The sequence below is a fragment of the Phyllobates terribilis genome, unplaced genomic scaffold (assembly GCF_046119375.1).
Source record: "Phyllobates terribilis strain yellow unplaced genomic scaffold, ASM4611937v1 Scaffold_26__1_contigs__length_17865784, whole genome shotgun sequence".
NCBI classification, from domain to species: domain Eukaryota; kingdom Metazoa; phylum Chordata; class Amphibia; order Anura; family Dendrobatidae; genus Phyllobates; species Phyllobates terribilis.
In genome coordinates this window covers 14,989,725-15,014,164 of record NW_027362786.1, presented here as the reverse complement: position 1 = coordinate 15,014,164, position 24,440 = coordinate 14,989,725, and positions in this window count along the sequence as shown.

Here is a 24,440-nt window from a genome sequence, read left to right as displayed (position 1 = left end):
ATCTATTCCCCACCAGGAGCCCATACATTCTAGCATCTACCACCTACCAGGAGCCCATACATTCTAGCATATATTCCCTACCAGGAGCCCATAAATTCTAGCATCTATTCCCGACCAGTAGTCCTTACAATCTAGCATCTACCACCTACCAGGAGCCCATACATTCTAGCATCTATTCCCTACCAGAAGACCATACATTCTAGCATCTACCACCTACCAGGAGCCCATACATTCTAGCATCTATCCCCTACCAGGAGCCCATACATTCCAGCATCTATTCCCAACCAGGAGCCCATACATTCTAGCATCTACCACCTACCAGGATCTCATACATTCTAGCATCTACCACCTACCAGGAGCCCATACATTTTAGCTTCTACCACCTTCCAGGAGCAGATACATTCTAGCATCTACCACCTACCAGGAACCCAGACATTCTAGCATCTACCACCTACCAGGAGCCCATACATTCTAGCATCTACCACCTACCAGGGGCCCATACATTCTAGCATCTACCACCTACCAGGAGCCCATACATTCTACCATCTATCCCTTACCAGGAGCCCATACATTCCAGCATCTATTTCCTACCAGGAGCCCATACATTCTAGCATCTACCACCTACCAGGATCCCATACATTCTAGCATCTATTCCCTACCAGGAGCTCATACATTCTAGCATCTACCACCTACCAGGAGCCCATACATTCAAGCATCTACCACCTACCAGGAGCCCATACATTCTATCATCTAAAACCTGCCAGTAGCCCATACATTCTAGCATCTACCACCTACCAGGAGCCAATACATTCTAGCATCTATTCCCTACCAGGAGCCCCTACATTCTAGCATCTACCACCTACCAGGAGCCCATACATTCTAGCATATATTACCTACCAGGAGCTCATACATTCTAGCATCTATTCCCTACCAGGCGCCCATACATTCTAGCATCTATTCCCTACCAGGAGCCCATACATTCTAGCATCTACCACCTACCAGGAGCCCATACATTCTAGCATCTACCACCTACCAGGAGCCCATACATTCTAGCATCTATTCTCTACCAAGAGCCCATACATTCTCGCATCTACCACCTACCAGGAGCCCATACATTCTAGCATCTATTCCCTACCAGGAGCCCATACATTCTAGGGTCTACCACCTACCAGGAGCCCATACATTCTAGCATCTACCACCTACCAGGAGCCCATACATTTTAGCATCTATTCCCTACCAGGAGCCCATACATTCTAGCATCTACCAACTAACAGGAGCCCTTACTTTCTAGCATCTACCACCCACCAGGATCGCATACACTCTAGCATCTACAACCTACCAGGAGCCCATACATTCTAGCATCCACCACCTACCAGGAGCCCATACATTCTAGCATCGACCACCTACCAGGAGCCCATATATTCTAGCATCTATCACCTACCTGGAGCCCATACATTCTAGCATCTATTCCCTACCAGGAGCCCAAACAATCAAGCTTCTACCACCTACCAGGAGCCCATACATTCTACCATGTACCACCTACAAGGAGCCCATACATTCTAGCATCTATCCCCTACCAGGAGCCCATGCATTCTAGCATCTACCACCTACCAGGAGCCCATGCATTCTAGCATCTACCACCTACCAGGAGCCCATACATTCTAGAATCTACCACCTACCAGGAGCCCATACATTCTAGCACCTGTGATGAACCCGTAGCCGCCATCTTGGTAATGATAAATCATATCCAGGGATGGCCACACTTCAGCAGCCCCCACCCTTGGGACCTTCTGTTAAAACGTCAACTAGATAGTTTCCCCCCATCCAGGCTCCTGTAAGATAAGAAGCCCTAGGGCCTACTTAACACTTGAATGCTAGGAGCTTCAAAGACTTCGAGAGGAAACACAGCCAGCAGGGGGGGGGTGCTTCGTCCATCTGTAACTGACCATTTGTCCCATAGGACTAGTTTCTTTGTCTGTCACAAGCATGGAGGCATAAGGTATAGAAACATGAATAGTACACGCATGTTGCGTGGGATGGGCCAATAAAAAAATATCACGGCGTCCCGGAGCCATTGCGCACACAAGCCTCCGCGGTAGACGTTTGTACGTGCTCTGGAAGCCAAGATATAGCGCTGAGCCATTCCTGAGGACCGTATGGTATCATAATTGATATCAAAAGGTCGGTTATGGCGGCCCGAATCCATGGGAACCCCTGGGGGTATCATGAGACCATCCCAGAAGAAGTTATTGGGTTCCATAGAATTTGGGCTTCTGATCGAAGTTAGACCTGAGGGTGGAGACTGAGCCAGCTGACCTCACCAGCAGTGGGCGGGACGGGGCAGGTAAGATAGCAGGACAGACAAGAGATAAGTCAGTCTTGACCCAAGAGTGGTGTGCTGAACATCTGAGCACCAGCTGAGGCCACCAAGGGGAGGAGCAGTCTGACCATGCGGTGGTAGGCCTCAGCCTGTAACAAAGAACCGTGCCTGCAACCGCAGAATCCTCTCCCTGCGTCACAAGAAAATCAAGAAACCGGTAACTGATATGCTGTGGTGATTCTGTGTGTTGTATTCCATTGTTGTATCGTTTAGCCTGACCTTATACCTGTGTATATTTAGTTGTATATCGTGTATCTAGTGTATTATTATAATCAATTACCTCAAGTAATTGTGGGCCTGCCTTTTATTCTGCATAACGAACGCACGTCCGTGTGAGCTCGGCTCAAGCCAAAAACGCTACCCAGGGTTGGTTCCTGACCCGATATAGGCCCATTCACGAACTGGGCGTATATCTAAAATAGGGACTGGTGGCAGCATACCAACTGGGGATTGGGGAAGGCTGGTAGTGACGGTCGGAGGTTCAGATATATATATTCCTGGCGCGGCCAAGGAAGATATATATACTGCCCTCACTACAGAGGGCCCCGATACCCAGTAGGTTACAGGACAGTCTCTCTGGCGACCGCTTATCCTAGGTGCAGTTCCTTGACTGACCTGAGGCTAAGAGGGCGCTAGCGAGTTGTGCTGTGTAGTGACGTTACCGTTTAGTGACGTTGAAGGGATAACACTCACCGTGTTCCCTGCGCTGGTTGCAGCTACCTGGCACTACTTTCTCTAGGTGCAGTACCTTGACTGACCTGAGAGGTAAAGGGGCGCCAGAGAGCTGCACCCACCGGCCGGCTTTCATCACATTGGTGGCAGAGCGGTGGGATTGCAGAATAATAGTGTTGTGGGACCCCTACTCCCAGGCACTAAAGACTGCCAGTGGTAACTTCCACTGCTGGAGTCTTAAGGTCAGCCCAACGTTAGACGGTCAGGCTAAAAGTATAACAAGGTGTGTGCAAACTCAGGGTTGCAGCGGTGTCGGTTACCAAGATGGCAGACGGCACCAGGAGCAAGACCCTGCAGGAGGCTAATGCTACGGTCCGTGTGGCAGGAGGGGAGGACATTGTTACTCATGGCGAGGAGGAGTCCAGCCCGGGCACCTCAGGGAGCCAGTCCCCAGTATACGGTCCCGCAGTGGGCTGCCCACCACCTACCCAGCCCAGCCTGTCCAGATCACAAGCCCTTTTACAAGCGGCTATGGCAAGTCTCCAGTCTCATGGCGATGCCGTCTACAAAACCCTCCTGGCAGCATCAGAGAAGGCAGCGGAGGAGGAGCGCAAGGCAGCGGAGGAGGAGCGTGCAGAGCAGGCTGCGGAGCGGGCTGCGAAGCGTGAAGCTGCAGAGCGCCGGGAGGCTGCGAAGCGTGAAGCTGCAGAGCGCCGGGAGGCTGCGGAGCGTGAAGCTGCAGAGCGCCGGGAGGCTGCGGAGCGTGCAGAGCGAGCTGCGGAGCGCCAGCACCGACTGGACCTGGCCCAGCGGGGGCTTCCGCTAGAGCAACCAACCCATCAGGAGACCAAGTCGTCCAAAGTCCGAGCTGAGGACTTCCCTCTACTGGAGAAGGATGGGGACCTGTACTCCTTTCTGGTGGCATTTGAACGGACCTGTCTTCAGCACCATCTGGCCCGGGATCAGTGGGCTAGATACCTGACCCCCCGTTTGAGGGGTAAGTCCCTGGATGCCTTGGGGGACTTACCTGCCGGGGAGGTACAGAACTACGACTGCATCAAGCGGGCCCTGATCCGGCAGTACAACCTCACTCCCGAGTCGTACCGCCAGAAGTTCCGGAGCCTGCTGCGTGGCCCCAAGGACACCTGGACCGATCATATGCGGGCGCTGTTGAGAGCCGCAGAGCACTGGACCTCGGGTCTAGCGCTTACTACCCGCCAGGAGGTCCAGGAACTGTTCGTCACGGAGCAGTTCTTGTGGAACTGCCCAGAGGACCTCCGACAGTTCCTCCATGACCGAAAACCAACAGGGGCTTCTGCTACAGCCGCCCTGGCAGACGAGTATGCCAATAACAGGGCGCCTGAGCTGAAGAAGTCTGCCAGCAGCACCTGGAGAGGGGTTAAGCCCAGTCATGCCCCTGTTTCCCCGGCCCCTAGAACACAAGGGGTGTATCCCCCTGTTGCCCTCTCCAGGCAAGGACCAGACGTAAGACGTTGTCATCTATGCAACAAACCAGGACACTTTAGGGCTGAGTGTCCCCAGCGCCAAAAGACCCCATCCCAGTCCCAGAGAGCGCCCAATGTTTTGTGTGTGGGAGGGGGTGGTGGTAGGTCCCTGGACAACATCCAACCCGTCACCATAGGCCGTTCTGCGGTCATGGGACTGCGGGACACTGGCGCTGAACGAACACTGGTACGGCCTGAGGTGGTGTCCCCCCAGGACTTGGTACCAGGAAAGACTCTTTCCGTCTCCGGGGTTGGAGGCGTGGAGCCGGCACTTCCCGTTGCCATGGTGTATTTGGACTGGGGTGCCGGGAGGGGGATGCGGGAGGTGGGAGTAACGCCAAATATTCCCGCAAATGTTTTATTAGGGACCGACTTGGGGCGTCTAGTATCGCAGTATGTACCCTCTGAACCCCCAAGTTCGGCCCCCCCAAGAGTGTATTGATTTGTCTGCTGCTAATGCCAACCATGTTGTATGTAGTGTGCGTCCTGCTGAGGAGGAGGGAGTGAAACCTGAGGGTAACACCTGCACAGACACAACACAAACAGGGTTAGTGAAAGCAGGTGGGGAGTGTGGGGATGCCCGCAGAGGTTGTCAGCCGGCGTGCCGTGACCTCTTGTCCTCCGGTGAGGGAGGGGGCGGGCAGGATTCTGTAGAGGGAAGCTCAGGGATGGAGAGGGGGGCAGCTACCGGCAGTGTAGGGCTCCCAGGGGTATCCAGGCTGCTGAGTATAGGCCCACTGCAGGGGGAGGAACAGGCCATGGGGGGTGGGGGTGTCCCAAGAGAGGGGCCGCCAGGTAAGACCCCAGGGCAGGAGTTCCCCACATCCGAGATGTCCAAAGGCCTAGGAAGCCTGCCTGATCGGGCGGCTTGGTCAGAAACAGAGGGGAAGCGGGCACTACCCACGGTCACAGCGGTCATAGCCGCTGTCACCAGGAGTGGGAGCGCCGGAGCCCAAGGAGCCTTGCAGAGGTCCGACGGCTTCCCCACTTCTGACCAAGTGTCTGCCGGGTCAGACAGCGGCCAGGTGACATGCCCGGAGGGGCTGACGGAGGATGTGGCAGTTTCGTCGATTCTGGCCACATCAAGTCAGGAATTTCAGGCTGCGTTGGAAGCAGACGACAGCCTGAAAGCTCCCAAGGAACAGGCGGCACAGCCTCCCATGGAGTCAGACTGCGAGCGTGTGGTCTGGGACCAGGGACGGCTGTACCGGGTAACGGTCCAGCAGGGTTCACCGGAGGCGTGGCCCAGGGACCGACAGTTAGTGGTACCCTATCCGTTCAGGGCGGAATTGTTGCGGATCGCACACGAGATTCCGATGGCCGGACACCTAGGGATCGCTAAAACCAAGGCCAGGATAGCTCAGCATTTCTACTGGCCTGGGATGGGAGCCGCGGTGGGTGCCTACTGCCGTTCGTGTGACACCTGTCAGAGGGTGGGGAAGGCGGGGCCGCTCCCCAAAGCCCCACTGGTAACTCTGCCAATCATCGAAGAGCCTTTCTCGAGGGTCGCTGTGGATCTTATTGGACCTCTGTCCACTCCCAGCCACTCCGGGAAATGCTTCATACTCACGGTAGTGGACTATGCCACCCGGTACCCGGAAGCGGTAGCTTTGTCGTCCATTCGGGCCGACAAGGTGGCTACCGCCTTACTGGAGATCTTCTCCAGAGTGGGTTTCTCCCCGGAAATGCTCACCGACCGAGGGACCCAGTTCATGTCGCGGCTGATGGAGTCCCTCTGTAAGCAAATGCAGGTGCAACATCTGGTGGCCAGCCCGTATCACCCACAGACTAATGGCCTGTGTGAGCGGTTCAATGGCACCTTAAAGCAGATGCTTAAGATGTTGGTCGACTCCCATGGGAGAGACTGGGAGCGTTACCTCCCACACCTCCTATTTGCTTACCGGGAGGTTCCGCAGGCCTCAACGGGGTTCTCCCCCTTTGAGCTCCTGTACGGGCGACGGGTACGGGGCCCCCTGGCTCTGGTGAAGGAAGCATGGGAAGGGGATTTGGCCACCCCCGAGGTGTCGGTCATCGAGTATGTCGTGCGCCACCGGGACAGGATGATGGCCTTGGCAAAGCTGGTGCAGGCCAATATGGCCCAGGCCCAGGCCGACCAGAAGCGGTGGTACGACCAGAATGCTTGTGAGAGGACCTACCAGGTGGGTCAAAAGGTGTGGGTACTGGTCCCCGTACCACAGAACAAGCTTCAGGCAGCCTGGGAAGGTCCCTACTTCGTGCACCAGAAACTCAACGCCGTCACCTATCTGGTCACCCTGGATCACGCCCGTGGAAGGAGGAAGGCCTTCCACGTGAACATGATGAAGGCTCATCATGAGCGGGAAGCGACTGCCCACCCAGTGTGCAACCTTCCCGAGGAAGGAGAGGTAGAAACCCTCCTGGATCTGCTCACCCAAGCCAAGGCGGGTGGGTCCATCGAGGATGTGGGGGTTGGCCACCAGCTCACGGAGGACCAACGGTCCCAGCTGGGGACCACCCTGCACCCCTTCCGGGGGCTGTTCAGCAGCCTGCCCGGAAGGACTGAGATGGCTGTCCACGACGTGGACACTGGCGATCACCCGCCGATCCGGCGTTCAGCATATCGGGTCTCTTTCGAGGTGCAGGGAAACATGCGCCAAGAGATAGACGAGATGCTGAAGCTGGGGGTGATCCAGGCATCCAGCAGCGCGTGGGCCTCGCCTGTAGTCCTCGTTCCAAAGAAGGACCGAACTACACGGTTCTGCGTGGACTACCGGGGGCTCAACGCTGTAACGGCCACCGATGCGTTCCCCATACCACGCATCGATGACCTGCTCGATCGGATGGCCGGGGCTAAGTACCTGACCATCATGGATCTGAGCCGGGGGTACTGGCAGATTCCTCTGACCCCCGCGGCAAGGGAACGCTCTGCCTTTATCACCCCTTTTGGACTGTACGAGTCCACAGTGATGCCATTCGGCATGAAGAATGCCCCTGCCACTTTTCAGCGGATGGTCAATACGCTGCTTGAGGGACTTGAAGGGTACGCGGCTGCGTACTTGGACGATATTGCAGTCTTCAGTCCCACTTGGGAGGATCACCTAGAGCACCTGCGGCAGGTGCTCGGTCGGATCCACCGGGCAGGCTTGACCATCAAGCCGGAAAAGTGCCAGCTGGGCATGAGTGAGGTCCTCTACCTGGGTCACCGGGTAGGCGGGGGGGTTCTGAAGCCAGAACCTGGGAAAGTGGATGCCATCGCATCCTGGCCCACTCCTAGGACCAAAAAGCAGGTGATGTCCTTCTTGGGGACCGCCGGGTACTATAGGAGGTTCGTCCCACACTATAGCACCCTGGCCAAGCCCCTGACGGACCTCACCAAGAAGAAGCTGCCCGTCGCAGTCGACTGGACAGTCGCCTGCGAGACAGCTTTCGGGGCACTCAAGGCCGCCCTAAGTAGCTCCCCTGTACTGCAAGCTGCCGACTTCGACCGGCCGTTTGTGGTACAGACCGACGCCAGTGACTTTGGCCTCGGTGCTGTGCTAAGTCAGGTCAACACGACAGGCCAGGAACATCCTGTCTTGTACCTGAGCAGGAAGCTACTGCCCCGGGAGGTGGCTTACTCCACGGTGGAAAAAGAATGCCTGGCAATTGTATGGGCCCTGCAGCGTCTGCAGCCCTACTTGTACGGGAGCCATTTCACCGTGGAGACGGACCACAACCCCCTCAGCTGGTTACACACGGTCTCTGGGTCGAATGGCAGGTTGCTACGCTGGAGCCTCGCTCTCCAGCAGTACCACTTCTCCATTCGCCACAGAAGAGGCCGTGACCACGGTAACGCTGACGGGTTATCCCGGCAAGGGGAGGGTGCAGAAGGACGCACGGGGGAACACAGGAATGTGCTACCCCCTCGCGCCCTCGTATAGGGGGAGGTGTGATGAACCCGTAGCCGCCATCTTGGTAATGATAAATCATATCCAGGGATGGCCACACTTCAGCAGCCCCCACCCTTGGGACCTTCTGTTAAAACGTCAACTAGATAGTTTCCCCCCATCCAGGCTCCTGTAAGATAAGAAGCCCTAGGGCCTACTTAACACTTGAATGCTAGGAGCTTCAAAGACTTCGAGAGGAAACACAGCCAGCAGGGGGGGGGTGCTTCGTCCATCTGTAACTGACCATTTGTCCCATAGGACTAGTTTCTTTGTCTGTCACAAGCATGGAGGCATAAGGTATAGAAACATGAATAGTACACGCATGTTGCGTGGGATGGGCCAATAAAAAAATATCACGGCGTCCCGGAGCCATTGCGCACACAAGCCTCCGCGGTAGACGTTTGTACGTGCTCTGGAAGCCAAGATATAGCGCTGAGCCATTCCTGAGGACCGTATGGTATCATAATTGATATCAAAAGGTCGGTTACGGCGGCCCGAATCCATGGGAACCCCTGGGGGTATCATGAGACCATCCCAGAAGAAGTTATTGGGTTCCATAGAATTTGGGCTTCTGATCGAAGTTAGACCTGAGGGTGGAGACTGAGCCAGCTGACCTCACCAGCAGTGGGCGGGACGGGGCAGGTAAGATAGCAGGACAGACAAGAGATAAGTCAGTCTTGACCCAAGAGTGGTGTGCTGAACATCTGAGCACCAGCTGAGGCCACCAAGGGGAGGAGCAGTCTGACCATGCGGTGGTAGGCCTCAGCCTGTAACAAAGAACCGTGCCTGCAACCGCAGAATCCTCTCCCTGCGTCACAAGAAAATCAAGAAACCGGTAACTGATATGCTGTGGTGATTCTGTGTGTTGTATTCCATTGTTGTATCGTTTAGCCTGACCTTATACCTGTGTATATTTAGTTGTATATCGTGTATCTAGTGTATTATTATAATCAATTACCTCAAGTAATTGTGGGCCTGCCTTTTATTCTGCATAACGAACGCACGTCCGTGTGAGCTCGGCTCAAGCCAAAAACGCTACCCAGGGTTGGTTCCTGACCCGATATAGGCCCATTCACGAACTGGGCGTATATCTAAAATAGGGACTGGTGGCAGCATACCAACTGGGGATTGGGGAAGGCTGGTAGTGACGGTCGGAGGTTCAGATATATATATTCCTGGCGCGGCCAAGGAAGATATATATATACCGCCCTCACTACAGAGGGCCCCGATACCCAGTAGGTTACAGGACAGTCTCTCTGGCGACCGCTTATCCTAGGTGCAGTTCCTTGACTGACCTGAGGCTAAGAGGGCGCTAGCGAGTTGTGCTGTGTAGTGACGTTACCGTTTAGTGACGTTGAAGGGATAACACTCACCGTGTTCCCTGCGCTGGTTGCAGCTACCTGGCACTACTTTCTCTAGGTGCAGTACCTTGACTGACCTGAGAGGTAAAGGGGCACCAGAGAGCTGCACCCACCGGCCGGCTTTCATCACAGCACCTAACACCTACCAGGAGCCCATACATTCTAGCATCTACCACCAACCAGGAGCCCATACATTCTAGCAACTACCACCTACCTGGAGCTTATACATTCTAGCATCTATTCCCTACCAGAAGCCCATACATTCTAGCATCTACCACCTACCAGGAGCCCATACATTCTAGCATCTATCCCCTACCAGGAGCCCATACATTCCAGCATCTATTCCCAACCAGGAGCCCATACATTCTAGCATCTACCACCTACCAGGATCTCATACATTCTAGCATCTACCACCTACCAGGAGCCCATACATTCTAGCACCTACCTGGAGCTTATACATTCTAGCATCTATTCCCCACCAGGAGCCCCTACATTCTAGCATCTACCACCTACCAGGAGCCCATACATTCTACCATGTACCAACTACAAGGAGCCCATACATTCTAGAATCTACCACCTACCAGGAGCCCACACATTCTAGCATATATTCCCTACCAGGAGCCCATAAATTCTAGCATCTATTCCCGACCAGTAGTCCTTACAATCTAGCATCTACCACCTACCAGGAGCCCATACATTCTAGCATCTATTCCCTACCAGAAGCCCATACATTCTAGCATCTATCGCCTACCAGGAGCCCATACATTCCAGCATCTATTCCCAACCAGGAGCCCATACATTCTAGCATCTACCACCTACCAGGATCTCATACATTCTAGCATCTACCACCTACCAGGAGCCCATACATTCTAGCATCTACCACCTACCAGGAGCCCATACATTCTACCATCTATCCCTTACCAGGAGCCCATACATTCCAGCATCTATTTCCTACCAGGAGCCCATACATTCAAGCATCTACCACCTACCAGGAGCCCATACAATCTAGCATCTACCACCTACCAGGAGCCCATACATTCTAGCATCTACCACCTACCAGGAGCCCATACATTCTAGCATCTACCACCTACCAGGAGCCCCTACATTCTAGCATCTACCACCTACCAGGAGCCCATACATTCTAGCATATATTACCTACCAGGAGCTCATACATTCTAGCATCTATTCCCTACCAGGCGCCCATACATTCTAGCATCTATTCCCAACCAGGAGCCCATACATTCTAGCATCTACCACCTACCAGGAGCCCATACATTCTAGCATCTACCACCTACCAGGAGCCCATACATTCTAGCATCTACCACCTACCAGGAGCCCATACATTCTAGCATCTATTCCCCACCAGGAGCCCATACATTCTAGCATCTACCACCTACCAGGAGCCCATACATTCTAGCATCTACTACCTACCAGGGGCCCATACATTCTAGCATCTACCACCTACCAGGAGCCCATACATTCTACCATCTATCCCTTACCAGGAGCCCATACATTCCAGCATCTATTTCCTACCAGGAGCCCATACATTCTAGCATCTACCACCTACCAGGATCCCATACATTCTAGCATCTATTCCCTACCAGGAGCTCATACATTCTAGCATCTACCACCTACCAGGAGCCCATACATTCAAGCATCTAGACCTACCAGGAGCCCATACATTCTAGCATCTACCACCTACCAGGAGCCCATACATTCTAGCATCTACCACCTACCAGGAGCCCATACATTCTATCATCTAAAACCTGCCAGTAGCCCATACATTCTAGCATCTACCACCTACCAGGAGCCAATACATTCTATCATCTAAAACCTGCCAGTAGCCCATATGTTCTAGCATCTACCACCTACCAGGAGCCCATACATTCTAGCATCTATTCCCTACCAGGAGCCCATACATTCTAGCATCTACCACCTAACAGGAGCCCTTACTTTCTAGCATCTACCACCCACCAGGATCGCATACATTCTAGCATCTACCACCTACCAGGAGCCCATACATTCTAGCATCCACCACCTACCAGGAGCCCATACATTCTAGCATCTACCACCTACCTGGAGCCCATACATTCTAGCATCTATTCCCTACCAGGAGCCCAAACAATCAAGCTTTTACCACCTACCAGGAGCCCATACATTCTTCCATGTACCACCTACAAGGAGCACATACATTCTAGCATCTATCCCCTACAAGGAGCCCATGCATTCTAGCATCTACCACCTACCAGGAGCCCATACATTCTAGCATCTACCACCTACTAGGAGCCCATACATTCTAGCACCTAACACCTACCAGGAGCCCATACATTCCAGCATCTACCACCAACCAGGAGCCCATACATTCTATCAACTACCACCTAGCTGGAGCTTATACATTCTTGCATCTATTCCCTACCAGGAGCCCATAAATTCTAGCATCTATTCCCGACCAGTAGCCCTTACAATCTAGCATCTACCACCTACCAGGAGCCCATACATTCTAGCATCTATTCCCTACCAGAAGCCCATACATTCTAGCATCTACCACCTACCAGGAGCCAATACATTCTAGCATCTATCCCCTACCAGGAGCCCATACATTCCAGCATCTATTCCCAACCAGGAGCCCATACATTCTAGCATCTACCACCTACCAGGATCTCATACATTCTAGCATCTACCACCGACCAGGAGCCCATACATTCTAGCAACTACCACCTACCTGGAGCTTATACATTCTAGCATCTATTCCCCACCAGGAGCCCATACATTCTAGCATCTACCACCTACCAGGAGCCCATACATTCTACAATGTACCACCTACAAGGAGCCCATACATTCTAGCATCTATCCCCTACCAGGAGCCCATGCATTCTAGCATCTACCACCTACCAGGAGCCCATACATTCTAGCATCTACCACCTACCAGGAGCCCATACATTCTAGCACCTAACACCTACCAGGAGCCCATACATTCTAGCATCTACCACCAACCAGGAGCCCATACATTCTAGCAACTACCACCTACCTGGAGCTTATACATTCTAGCATCTATTCCCCACCAGGAGCCCATACATTCTAGCATCTACCACCTACCAGGAGCCCATACATTCTAGCATATATTCCCTACCAGGAGCCCATAAATTCTAGCATCTATTCCCGACCAGTAGCCCTTACAATCTAGAATCTACCACCTACCAGGAGCCCATACATTCTAGCATCTATTCCCTACCAGAAGCCCATACATTCTAGCATCTACCACCTACCAGGAGCCCATACATTCTAGCATCTATTCCCAACCAGGAGCCCATATATTCTAGCATATCCCACGTACCAGGATCTCATACATTCTAGCATCTACCACCTTCCAGGAGCCCATATAATCTAGCATCTACCACCTTCCAGGAGCCCATATAATCTAGCTTCTACCACCTTCCAGGAGCCCATACATTCTAGCATCTACCACCTACCAGGAGCCCAGACATTCTTCCATGTACCACCTACAAGGAGCACATACATTCTAGCATCTATCCCCTACAAGGAGCCCATGCATTCTAGCATCTACCACCTACCAGGAGCCCATACATTCTAGCATCTACCACCTACTAGGAGCCCATACATTCTAGCACCTAACACCTACCAGGAGCCCATACATTCCAGCATCTACCACCAACCAGGAGCCCATACATTCTATCAACTACCACCTAGCTGGAGCTTATACATTCTAGCATCTATTCCCTACCAGGAGCCCATAAATTCTAGCATCTATTCCCGACCAGTAGCCCTTACAATCTAGCATCTACCACCTACCAGGAGCCCATACATTCTAGCATCTATTCCCTACCAGAAGCCCATACATTCTAGCATCTACCACCTACCAGGAGCCAATACATTCTAGCATCTATCCCCTACCAGGAGCCCATACATTCCAGCATCTATTCCCAACCAGGAGCCCATACATTCTAGCATCTACCACCTACCAGGATCTCATACATTCTAGCATCTACCACCTACCAGGAGCCCATACATTCTAGCAACTACCACCTACCTGGAGCTTATACATTCTAGCATCTATTCCCCACCAGGAGCCCATACATTCTAGCATCTACCACCTACAAGGAGCCCATACATTCTAGCATCTATCCCCTACCAGGAGCCCATGCATTCTAGCATCTACCACCTACCAGGAGCCCAGACATTCTAGCATCTACCACCTACCAGGAGCCCATACATTCTAGCATCTACCACCTACCAGGAGCCCATACATTCTAGCACCTAACACCTACCAGGAGCCCATACATTCTAGCATCTACCACCAACCAGGAGCCCATACATTCTAGCAACTACCACCTACCTGGAGCTTATACATTCTAGCATCTATTCCCCACCAGGAGCCCATACATTCTAGCATCTACCACCTACCAGGAGCCCATACATTCTAGCATATATTCCCTACCAGGAGCCCATAAATTCTAGCATCTGTTCCCGACCAGTAGCCCTTACAATCTAGAATCTACCACCTACCAGGAGCCCATACATTCTAGCATCTATTCCCTACCAGAAGCCCATACATTCTAGCATCTACCACCTACCAGGAGCCCATACATTCTAGCATCTATTCCCAACCAGGAGCCCATATATTCTAGCATATCCCACGTACCAGGATCTCATACATTCTAGCATCTACCACCTTCCAGGAGCCCATATAATCTAGCATCTACCACCTTCCAGGAGCCCATATAATCTAGCTTCTACCACCTTCCAGGAGCCCATACATTCTAGCATCTACCACCTACCAGGAGCCCAGACATTCTAGCATCTACCACCTACCAGGAGCCCATACATTCTAGCATCTACCACCTACCAGGGGCCCATACATTCTAGCATCTACCACCTACCAGGAGCCCATACATTCTACCATCTATCCCTTACCAGGAGCCCATACATTCCAGCATCTATTTCCTACCAGGAGCCCATACATTCTAGCATCTACCACCTACCAGGATCCCATACATTCTAGCATCTATTCCCTACCAGGAGTTCATACATTCTAGCATCTACCACCTACCAGGAGCTCATACATTCTAGCATCTACCACCTACCAGGAGCCCATACAATCTAGCATCTACCACCTACCAGGAGCCCATACATTCTAGCATCTACCACCTACCAGGAGCCCATACATTCTATCATCTAAAACCTGCCAGTAGCCCATACATTCTAGCATCTATTCCCCACCAGGAGCCCTTACATTCTAGTATCTACCACCTACCAGGAGCCCATACATTCTAGCATCTATTCCTTACCAGTAGCCCATACATTCCAGCATCTATTCCCCACCAGAAGCCTATACATTCTAGCATCTACCACCTACCAGGAGCCCATACATTCTAGCATCTATTCCCTACCAGGAACCAATACATTCTAGCATCTACCACCTACCAGGAGCACATACATTCTAGCATCTATTCCCCATCAGGAGCCCTTACATTCTAGTATCTACCACCTACCAGGAGCCCATACATTCTAGCATCTATTCCCAACCAGGATCCCATACATTCTAGCAACTACCCCCTACCAAAAGCTGAAACAATTATGCTTCTACCACCTATCAGTAGCCTGTACATTCTACCATCTACCACCTACAAGGAGCCCATATATTCTAGCATTTATCCCCTACCAGGATCCCATGCATTCTTGCATCTACAACCTAGCAGGAGCCCATGCATTCTAGCATCTATCCCCTACCAGGAGCCCATACATTCTAGCATCTACCACCTACCAGGAGCCCATATATTCTAGCATCTAACACCTACCAGGAGCCGATACAATCTAGCATCTAACACCTACCAGGAGCCCATACATTCTAGCATATACCACCTACCAGGAGCCCATACATTCTAGCAACTACCACCTACCAGGAGCCCATACATTCTAGCATCAATTCCCCACCAGGAGCCCATACATTCTAGCATCTACCACCTACCAGGAGCCCACACATTCTAGCATATATTCCCTACCAGGAGCCCAGACATTCTAGCATCTATTCCCGACCAGTATCCCTTACAATCTAGCATCTACCACGTACCAGGAGCCCATACATTCTAGCATCTACCACCTACCAGAAGCCCATACATTCTAGCATCTACCACCTACCAGGAGCCCTTACATTCTAGCATCTACCACCTACCAGGAGCCCATACATTCTAGCATCTATCTCCTACCAGGAGCCCATACATTCTAGCATCTATTCCCTAACAGGCGCCCATACATTCTAGCATCTACAACCTACCAGGAGCCCATACATTCTAGCATCTACCACCTACCAGGAGCCCATACATTCTAGCATCTACCCCCTACCAGGAGCCCAAACAATCAAGCTTCTACCACCTACAAGGAGCCCATATATTCTAGCATCTACCCCATACCAGGAGCCCATACATTCTAGCATCTACCCCAACCAGGAGCCTATACATTCTAGGATCTACCCCCTACCAGGAGCCCATACATTGTAGCATCTACCCCCTACCAGGAGCTCATACATTCTAGCATCTACCCCCTACCAGGAGTCCATAGATTCTAGGATCTACCACCTACAAGGAGCCCATACATTCTAGCATCTATCCCCTACGAGAAGCACATACATTCTAGCATCTACCACCTACCAGGAGCAAATACATTCTAGCATCTACCACCTACCAGGAGCCCATACATTCTAGCATCTAACACCTACCAGGAACCCATACATTCTAGCATCCACCACCTACCAGGAACCCATATATTCTAGCATCTAACACCTACCAGGAGCCCATGCATTCTAGCATCTACCACCTACAGGAGGCAATATATTCTAGAATCTATTCCCACCAGGAGCCCATACATTCTATCATCTACCACCTACCAGGAGCCCATACATTCTAGCATATATTCCGTACCAGGAGCCCATACATTCTAGCATCTATTCCCTACCAGGCGCCCATACATTCTAGCATCTATTCCCTATCAGGAGCCCATACATTCTAGCATCTACCACCTACCAGGAGCCCATACATTCTAGCATCTACCACCTACCAGGAGCCCATACATTCTAGCATTTACCACCTACCAGGAGCCCATACATTCTAGCATCTACCACCTACCAGGAGCCCATACATTCTAGCATCTACCACCTACCAGGAGCCCATACATTCTAGCATCTACCACCTACCAGGAGCTCATACATTCTAGCATCAATTCCCCACCAGGAGCCCACACATTCTAGCATCTACCACCTACCAGGAGCCCATACATTCTAGCATCTATTCCCTACCAGGAGCCCATACATTCTAGCATCTATTCCCTACCAGGAGCCCATACATTCTAGCATCTACCACCTACCAGTAGCTCATACATTCTAGCATCTACCACCTACCAGGAGCCCATACATTCTAGCATCTATTCCCTACCAGGAGCCCATACATTCTAGGGTCTACCACCTACCAGGAGCCCATACATTCTAGCATCTACCACCTACCAGGAGCCAATACATTCTAGCATCTATTCCCCACCAGGAGCCCATACATTCTAGCATCTACCACCTACCAGGAGCCCATACATACTAGCATATATTCCCTACCAGGAGCCCATACATTCTAGCATCTATTCCCTAACAGGCGCCCATACATTCTAGCATCTACAACCTACCAGGAGCCCATACATTCTAGCATCTACAACCTACCAGGAGCCCATAAATTCTAGCATCTATTCCCTACCAGGAGCCCATACTTTCTAGGGTCTACCACCTACCAGGAGCCCATACATTCTAGCATCTACCACCTACCAAGAGCCCATACATTCTAGCATCTATTCCCTACCAAGAGCCCATACATTCTAGCATCTACCACCTACCAGGAGCCCATATATTCTAGCATCTAACACCTACCAGGAGCCCATACATTCTAGCATCTACCACCTACCAGGAGCCAATATATTCTAGCATCTATTCCCACCAGGAGCCCATACATTCTAGCATCTACCACCTACCAAGAGCCCATACATTCTAGAATATATTCCCTACCAGGAGCCCATACATTCTAGCATCTATTGCCTACCAGGCGCCCATACATTCTAGCATCTATTCCCTACCAGGAGCCCATACATTCTAGCATCTACCACCTACCAGGAGCCCATACATTCTAGCATCTACCACCTACCAGGAGCCCATACATTCTAGCATCTACCACCTACCAGGAGCCCATATATTCAAGCATCAATTCCCCACCAGGAGCCCATACATTCTAGCATCTACCACCTACCAGGAGCCCATACATTCTAGCATATATTCCCTACCAGGAGCCCATACATTCTAGCATCTATTCCCTACCAGGAGCCCATACATTCTAGCATCTACCACCTACCAGTAGCTCATACATTCTAGCCTCTACCACCTACCAGGAGCCCATACATTCTAGCATCTATTCCCTACCAGGAGCCCATACATTCTAGGGTCTACCACCTACCAGGAGCCCATACATTCTAGCATCTATTCCCCACCAGGAGCCCATACATTCTAGCATCTACCACCTACCAGGAGCCCATACATTCTAGCATATATTCCCTACCAGGAGCCCATACATTCTAGCATCTATTCCCTACCAGGCGCCCATACATTCTAGCATCTATTCCCTACCAGGAGCCCATACATTCTAGCATCTACCACCTACCAGGAGCCCATACATTCTAGCATCTACCACCTACCAGGAGCCCATACATTCTAGCATCTACCACCTATCAGGAGCCCATACATTCTAGCATCTAATCCCCACCAGGAGCCCATACATTCTAGCATCTACCACCTACCAGGAGCCCATACATTCTAGCATATATTCCCTACCAGGAGCCCATACATTCTAGCACCTACTCCCTACCAGGAGCCCATACATTCTTGCATCTACAACATACCAGAAGCTTATACATTCTAGCATCTACCACCTACCAGGAGCCCATACATTCTAGCATCTATTCCCTACCAGGAGCCAATACTTTCTAGGGTCTACCACCTACCAGGAGCCCATACATTCTAGCATCTAGCACCTACCAGGAGCCCATACATTCTAGCATCTATTCCCTACCAAGAGCCCATACATTCTAGCATCTACCACCTACCAGGAGCCTATACATTCTAGCATCTATTCCCTACCAGGAGCCCATACATTCTAGGGTCTACCACCTACCAGGAGCCCATACATTCTAGCATCTACCACCTACCAGGAGCCCATACATTCTAGCATCTATTCCCCTACCAGGAGCCCATGTATTCTAGCATCTACCACCTAACAGGAGCCCTTACTTTCTAGCATCTACTACCCACCAGGATCGCATACATTCTAGCATCTACCACCTACCAGGAGCCCATACATTCTAGCATCCACCACCTACCAGGAGCCCATACATTCTAGCATCTACCACCTACCAGGAGCCCATATATTCTAGCATCTACCACCTACCAGGAGCCCATACATTCTAGCATCTATTCCCTACCAGGAGCCCAAACAATCAAGCTTCTACCACCTACCAGGAGCCCATACATTCTACCATGTACCACCTACAAGGAGCCCATACATTTTAGCATCTATCCCCTACCAGGAGCCCATGCATTCTAGCATCTACCACCTACCAGGAGCCCATACATTCAAGCATCTACCACCTACCAGGAGCCCATGCATTCTAGCATCTAACACCTACCAGGAGCCCATACATTCTAGCATCTACCACCTACCTGGAGCTTATACATTCTAGCATCTATTCCCCACCAGGAGCCCATACATTCTAGCATCTACCACCTACCAGGATCCCATACATTCTAGCATCTATTCCCTACCAGGAGCTCATACATTCTAGCATCTACCACCTACAAGGAGCCGATACATTCAAGCACCTACCACCTACCAGGAGCCCATTCAATCTAGCATCTACCACCTACCAGGAGCCCATACATTCTAGCATCTACCACCTACCAGGAGCCCATACATTCTATCATCTAAAACCTACCTGAAGCCTATACATTCTAGCATCTACCACCTACCAGGAGCCCATACATTCTAGCATCTATTCCCTACCAGGAGCCAATACATTTTAGCATCTACCACCTACCAGGAGCACAAACATTTTAGCATCTATTCCCCACCAGGAGCCCTTACATTCTAGTATCTTCCACCTACCAGGATGCCATACATTCTAGCAACTACCCCCTATCAAGTGCCCAAACAATTTTGCTTCTACCACCTACCAGTAGCCCATACATTCTACCATATACCACCTACAAGGAGCTCATACATTCTAGCATCTATCCCCTACCAGGAGCCCATGCATTCTTGCATCTACAACCTAGCAGGAGCCCATGCATTCTAGCATCTACCACCTACCAGGAGCCCATACATTCTAGCATCTATCACCTACCAGGAGCACATATATTCTAGCATATACCACCTACCAGGAGCCCATACATTCTAGCAACTACCACCTACCAGGAGCCCATACATTCTAGCATCTATTCCCCACCAGGAGCCCATACATTCTAGCATCTACCACCTACCAGGAGCCCATACATTCTAGCATCTATTCCCTACCAGGAGCCAATACATTTTAGCATCTACCACCTACCAGGAGCACAAACATTTTAGCATCTATTCCCCACCAGGAGCCCTTACATTCTAGTATCTTCCACCTACCAGGAGCCCATACATTCTAGCATCTATTCCCTACCAGGATGCCATACATTCTAGCAACTACCCCCTACCAATAGCCCAAACAATTTTGCTTCTACCACCTACCAGTAGCCCATACATTCTACCATCTACCACCTACAAGGAGCCCATACATTCTAGCATTTATCCCCTACCAGGAGCCCATGCATTCTTGCATCTGCAACCTAGCAGGAGCCCATGAATTCTAGCATCTACCACCTACCAGGAGCACATACATTCTAGCATCTACCACCTACCAGGAGCCCATATATTCTAGCATCTACCACCTACCAGGAGCCGATACAATCTAGCATCTAACACCTACCAGGAGCCCATACATTCTAGCATATACCACCTACCAGGAGCCCATACATTCTAGCAACTACCACCTACCAGGAGCCCATACATTCTAGCATCTACTCCCCACCAGGAGCCCATACATTCTAGCATCTACCACCTACCAGGAGCCCACACATTCTAGCATATATTCCCTACCAGGAGCCCATACATTCTAGCATCTATTCCCGACCAGTATCCCTTACAATCTAGCATCTACCACCTACCAGGAGCCCATACATTCTAGCATATATTCCCTACCAGAAGCCCATATAATCTAGCATCCACCACCTACCAGGAGCCTTTACATTCTAGCATCTACCACCTACCAGGAGCCCATACATTCTAGCATCTATCCCCTACCAGGAACCCATACTTTCCAGCATCTATTCCCCACCAGGAGCCCATACATTCCAGCATCTACCACCTACCAGGATCGCATACATTCTAGCATCTACCACCTAACAGGAGCCCATACATTCTAGCATCTACCACCTAACAGGAGCCCATAAATTCTAGCATCTAACACCTACCAGGAGCCCATACATTCTAGCATATACCACCTACCAGGAGCCCATACATTCTAGCAACTACCACCTACCAGGAGCCCATACATTCTAGCATCTATTACCCACCAGGAGCCCATACATTCTAGCATCTACCACCTACCAGGAGCCGATACAATCTAGCATCTAACACCTACCAGGAGCCCATACATACTAGCATATACCACATACCAGGAGCCCATACATTCTAGCAACTACCACCTACCAGGAGCCCATACATTCTAGCATCTATTCCCCACCAGGAGCCCATACATTCTAGCATCTACCACCTACCAGGAGCCCATACATTCTAGCATCTATTCCCTACCAGGAGCCCATACATTCTAGCATCTACCACCTACCAGGAGCCCATATATTCTAGTATCTACCACCTACCAGGAGCCCATACATTCTAGCATCTATTCCCTACCAGGAGCCCAAACAATCAAGCTTCTACCACCTACCAGGAGCCCATACTTTCTACCATGTACCACCTACAAGGAGCCCATACATTCTAGCATCTATCCCCTACCAGGAGCCCATGCATTCTTGCATCTACCACCTACCAGGAGCCCATACATTCAAGCATCTACCACCTACCAGGAGCCCATGCATTCTAGCATCTAACACCTACCAGGAGCCCATACATTCTAGCATCTACCACCTACCTGGAGCTTATACATTCTAGCATCTATTCCCCACCAGGAGCCCATACATTCTAGCATCTACCACCTACCAGGAGCCCATACATTCTAGCATATATTCCCTACCAGGAGCCCATACATTCTAGCATCTATTCCCGACCAGGAGCCCTTACAATCTAGCATCTACCACCTACCAGGAGCCCATACATTCTAGCATCTATTCCCTACCAGAAGCCCATACATTCTAGCATCTACCACCTACCAGGAGCCCATACATTCTAGCATCTATCCCCTACCAGGAGCCCATACATTCCAGCATCTATTCCCAACCAGGAGCCCATACATTCTAGCATCTACCACCTACCAGGATCTCATTCATTCTAGCTTCTACCACCTACCAGGATCCCATACATTCTAGCATCTACCACCTACCAGGAGCCCACACATTCTAGCATCTACCACCTACCAGGAGCCCATACATTCTAGCATCTACCACCTACCAGGAGCCCATACATTCTAGCATCTACCACCTACCAGGAGCCCATACATTCTAGCATCTACCACCTACCAGGAGCGCATACATTCTAGCATCTACCACCTACCAGGAGCCCATACATTCTACCATCTATCCCTTACCAGGAGCCCATACATTCCAGCATCTATTTCCTACCAGGAGCCCATATATTCTAGCATCTACCACCTACCAGGATCCCATACATTCTAGCATCTATTCCCTACCAGGAGCTCATACATTCTAGCATCTACCACCTACAAGGAGTCGATACATTCAAGCACCTACCACCTACCAGGAGCCCATTCAATCTAGCATCTACCACCTACCAGGAGCCCATACATTCTAGCATCTACCACCTACTAGGAGCCCATATATTCTATCATCTAAAACCTACCTGAAGCCTATACATTCTAGCATCTACCACCTACCAGGAGCCCATACATTCTAGCATCTATTCCCTACCAGGAGCCAATACATTTTAGCATCTACCACCTACCAGGAGCACAAACATTTTAGCATCTATTCCCCACCAGGAGCCCTTACATTCTGTTATCTTCCACCTACCAGGAGCTCATACATTCTAACATCTACCACCTACCAGGAGCCCATACATTCTAGCATCTATTCCCTACCAGGATGCCATACATTCTAGCAACTACCCCCTACCAAGAGCCCAAACAATTTTGCTTCTACCACCTACCAGTAGCCCATACATTCTACCATCTACCACCTACAAGGAGCCCATACCTTCTAGCATCTATCCCCTACCAGGAGCCCATGCATTCTTGCATCTACAACCTAGCAGGAGCCCATGCATTCTAGCATCTACCACCTACCAGGAGCCCATACATTCTAGCATCTATCCCCTACCAGGAGCACATACATTCTAGCATCTACCACCTACCAGGAGCCCATATATTCTAGCATCTACCACCTACCAGGAGCCGATACAATCTAGCATCTAACACCTACCAGGAGCCCATACATTCTAGCATATACCACCTACCAGGAGCCCATACATTCTAGCAACTACCACCTACCAGGAGCCCATACATTCTAGCATCTATTCCCCACCAGGAGCCCATACATTCTGTAGCGTCGGCGTCCCTGCCCTCTGCTAGGCAGGGACGCTGTTCCCCTCTCCTCTCTGCTCCGAGCCCGGCGTCCTCCTCCCGCTCTGCTGGCAGCGCGTGCTCCTTCCCGTCCACTGTGCTTAGGGCGCGCGCGCGCGCTCCCTCCCTCTTAAAGGGACCGCGCGTGCCGTCCTAAGGAGTCCCCGACCAATGGCCGGAGGACTTCATCATATATAAGGCACCTCCTCCAAAATGGAGGTGCCCGAGCAATGTTGTTGCACTGTTCACTGCTCTGCTTCAGCCCTCAGGTCCAGTTGCCAGTTACCTGTCAGTTACCAGCCTGATTCCTGCCAGAGTCCTGCCAGTTTGCTGTCTGCTTCCTGCCTGTTATTCCTGCTACCTGCCTGCTTGCCAGAGGTCCGACGGTCTGCCTTACTACACCTGTCAGTCTGTCTAAGGACCAGCCTGCCCGCTCACCTGGGAGCGCACATCAGCTACCTGCCTGTTTGCCAGAGGTCCGACGGTCAGCCCTACTACTCCGTCTGTCTGTCTATGGACCAGCTTGCCCGCTCACCTGGGAGCGCACTCCTGCTACCTGCCTGCTAGCCTACCTGGAGGCTCCGCCGTCACCTGCTGTGACCACCTGCCATTCCAGAGACTCCTGCCCGCTCACCTGGGAGCGCACGCCTGTTACCTGCCCGCTAGCCTACCTGGAGGCTCCGCCGTCACGTGCTGTGACCACCTGCCATTCCAGAGACTCTCGCTTGCTCACCTGGGAGCA